Genomic DNA, 4,298 nt, shown 5'->3' with positions numbered 1-4,298 from the left:
CTCGCATTTGAAATCAGCGCACAGTGCAGGGACACGGACAATGGGTTGGCACTGAGCATAAACAGCGAGTTCATTATTGCACAGAGTGACCCACCAAAGCCCACGTCTATTGTTTCGGCAAGGTGGTCCCGTGAGATCAAATAACGGGGAAATCTTCCTAAGAGAGGAGAGCCGCTGAGTAATGCACTTTTTTTTTTATCAATATCTCACCGCAACGCTAATCCACAGGGACATTTCTAACAGTGCATTTTCATCACGGCCGAACCAGTCCGTCTCTATAATGTTTTTTTTGTTGCTGTATAGTGAAGATGGATTTATTCTACAGCGCATATTTTGTAAATATTAACATCAGGCAGTGCTTCCCTAAAAATCGTTTAGATACCCGGCAGACCAACTAATAGTAAAATATCTATTAGCAAGGACGTGGGCGAGAATTTGATACTGGGGGGAAGCAGCTTAATAATTGAAGTGTTCCTATGCCCATGTCTATGAGTAATTATTCACCCCCCCCCCCCCCCCATCTTTATGCTTTTTAATTGTGAGATATTCACAGAGGTATTATGTATATAACTTGTGTTTATACAATAGCATGTGTTTGTTATTGTGCAGGTAATTATTCAGAATATCTGAGCATATCCATCTCCCCATCACTCCATCTCCCCATCACTCCATCTCCCCATTACTCCATTTCCCCATCACTCCATTTCCCCATCAAGCGATGGATGACGCTTCTCAGTCCTCACTTTTCGCGGCATCAGTTCTGTTCCTTTATTTTCTTTGATTTCCTGTTGTTTCTGTCGTTGCTCCCCTTAACTCTCATTCATTAAGATCTCAAAGGGGCTCTATCAGGGCCTGGAATTGATTATGAAAACATGAGCCCTTCTGAGCTTGGCGTGAGGGATGGTGCCCCATGCTCTGATTGGCTGCGAAACCCGAACCGCCTGATGGTAGGGGCGTGGCACAAGCAGCTGTCTGCTGTCAGTGACCCCTCCCCCCCAGCTGCAGTGCTCAGCCCCCCATGTGTCCTGTAACCCCCCCGGTGTGTCCAGGAACAAGCCACTGTCTGCTCCCCTTTAACACCCCTTGTGAGCGCCACATCCCCAAGGCACGCGAGTGTCCATGGAAAGAATCAGCCTGAAATAACAGTGAGTGGAGAGCCGGTGACCACGCTGATCCCATTACTGCGGATAATGAGCCCTTCTGAATGCAGTAAAACGGTGACTGACTGTGCCGTGAAAAACGACACAAGCCAGTAGGGCTCTGTGTTTCTTAGGGTCAGATCTCATCCCTGGGTGGGCGACACTGTTGGACCATCACACCTCTAAGGCTTCCTCGGCCCCACCGTCCACGAACAAACATTATCACAGTATCCAATGCCGCCTGGACTCAAGCCCGACCCATGCTGGGGGTTGGGGCAGGGGGTAACTCTGGTTTTCAAATTTAGATGAACTTAGTGTTTCTTGAATTTCCCATAATGCAATTTAGATGCAGAGATGAAGAACAGGCTCCTTCAGATAACTCATGGCCCTAAGGTCTGAATTAGCATTAAAGAAATCACGGATCTTCTCTTACGACCGCAAATGTAACATTCAGACTCAGGCTATGTCTGAAGCCGCACTATTAAACTGTCAAATCAGAAGAGAGACTGGTGCCCCCCCCCCCCACCCCCGCTCTCTCATACCACTGACCACATCTGTGATTCAGGTTTTGGGCTGACAAGCGAATGATCATGTGGCACTTTGGCTGGATGACCCGTCTGGTTTTAATTGCGGGGCACCAGCACACATCATTCTGCTGTCGGGGGTTTGTAGGGTTCTGACCTCGCAGTTAACAGTTGGTATCCATGCTGTTTCCATGTAATTTTTTTAATTGTTGTTGTAAATTTTTGGTTTCACTTTGCATGATGGAGTTTAAGTTCTATTTACAGCAGGGGCAGGTTTATCATTTCTGGGGCGTCACTCAAAAAGTCACTTTGGGGCCCCTTGTCCCCCTACCCTAATGTAATGACTGTTTGTGGCCAACAGGAGGCACCCCGAACCTTGGAGGCCCCATGCAAACTTGTGGTTTGAGTGGTGGTAAATACCACCGCTGATTTACTGGGGGGTCAGAAAAAAATTATTAAGTAACAGAAACCCCTGGTTTGCTGGAAAAATAACATGTTACAAATAAGTTATTATTGGTTACTGTGCATCAGCTGATCAGAGATATGCAGTCACATGGGAAATATTTTCTTGAAATGTCACTAATATGACTAATTTCTCTGATTCGAAATGCACAAGTATGAAGCACTGTGAGAAAGATATTCTGTAGTATTGTGTGACTTCGGAGAGTGAAGATATGGAGGTTGGGTTTTTTTCTTGTATCTGTGTTCTTGAAAGAAAAGTACAGATATCACAAACGTCTACAAAATGAAGAAAATAATGAATAAAAAAAAACTACCACAAATATCAGACGACCTGAGAGAGAGATGCAATGGACTACAGATTAGCTGTTTCTAGCACAGAAACATCAAATCTGAGGAAAATCCAAGGTTTCTAGCAAAGGGCATAACTCAGATATCTATAGGTGAGGAAGAACACTTTCACTGCTCAGGGTTCTGCATTGCGAAAAGCAAATATTTTCTGGCAGCCAACACCTGGTAATCAAATGTATGCATATGAAGATGTAAGTGCTCTGCGCAGACCATAAAGAATCCAGTCGTTATACTAAATATGTTTCTGTTTAAAGGTTTGCCTTTAGAGTAAACCTTGTCAAGTTAGTTCATTCTGACTGGGGAAACAGCTTACATATGTGTATGTTAAGCTGCCAGACTAACGCCGACTGGCACTCAAACTCAATGTCGTCCATCTTTTTCTGAGAATAACATACGTACATATAAACCGGCCCTTTTGAAGCCAGTGAGTTACAAGGCTGTGCAGATCCTTATAGCAAACTCGTCTGCTAACCATTTATTACAGGTCAGGTTTTAATAATACTTTCATTTAAAGACTCATATTCAGTCTGTGCAGGTTTGCAGCCCATGACAGTTAATGTGGTGCAAACTGAGACTGAAACCGTCTCCGACTTTGATCCTTGATATCTTTATTCACCATATCTGGGAATTAATTAAGCATTTTTTACACCAGACACAAATAATAACTGCATGCATGATACATTCCTCCCAGCGCCCGGTAACTATTTCTTGAAATTCCATTTTGGGTACTGGAAGTTTTTTTATTCACCTCCTCCTGCTGTGTGTGCTGCCCCCCCCCCCCCCCCCCCCAGGAAGGTGTGGAGGGTACCTCTGCTTCCTCTGCTCCTCATTTTTCTTTCCAGCCAGGAAGATGTGCAGAATGCACACACAATCCTGTGACAGGGATCCTCTTTCATGTCTGGGGATGTTTGGTTCTTTAGTCCCTGGATGAAGAGGGATGGATATGTGCTAGAGAGCCCAAGGGTTTAATTGTGCCATGATCTCAGCGGGTAGCGGGTAGCGGGTGGCTCAGCTGGTTAGGACACTGTGCCTGTGATCGGAAGGTTAAAATCCCTTGGTCAGCTAAGTGATTTCTCTGTTGGGCCCCTGAGCGAGACCATAATTCCCAGCTGCTCCTGCGTCTACCTGCCTCCGCTTTCTCCATTCCACATCGCTTAGGATAAAAGTATCTACTAAATTAGTACGAGGCACACTTTGTTCTTTTATTCTTCCAAGAAAACCACCAGGAAAAATAAAGCTATATGCTTCTCAGCTAACTTCTGCCCAGCCTTGACATCCACCACCAAGCACCAAGAAAATTCCAGTAGTGCCAGTAGCCAAAGGAAGGTCATGGGTGGGGCAATCCCCCAATCCTAATCCTAACCCTAATCCTAACCCTAACCTTAACCCTAACCCTAACCTCACAGAGTTACATCACTTTCAGTTAGCTTTAGTACAGCTGGAAACAGACCTTCACAAGGTTAATCTTTAGCAACTTTAGCGAATCCTGTTAGTGATTTAGGGCTTTGAGATATATATAGGTTGGACATTTCTGTGTTCTTTGTATGTAGCGACTGCGTGGTTCACCAAGCCTTACACACCTGACACACTTTTTAAACGGAGGCAGACACTTGAGACAGAGACAGACACCTGTTAAACAGAGACATAAGCTTGTACACGTGGCCCCACCCAGTGTCAGTGGAAGGCCACGTTCCCACGGGTAGCGTCATCGTCGGTGGTAGAAGGCGGGAATTCAGCATTGAGAACTGATACATCGCAGATCTGCCAAATCTCACACAAAAACAAATAAGGCGGCAACATGATGCACTGGGGCTGTATGATGGTC

Source organism: Paramormyrops kingsleyae, chromosome 4 (genome assembly GCF_048594095.1).
Source record: "Paramormyrops kingsleyae isolate MSU_618 chromosome 4, PKINGS_0.4, whole genome shotgun sequence".
NCBI lineage: Eukaryota > Metazoa > Chordata > Actinopteri > Osteoglossiformes > Mormyridae > Paramormyrops > Paramormyrops kingsleyae.
This window is presented reverse-complemented; position numbering follows the sequence as displayed.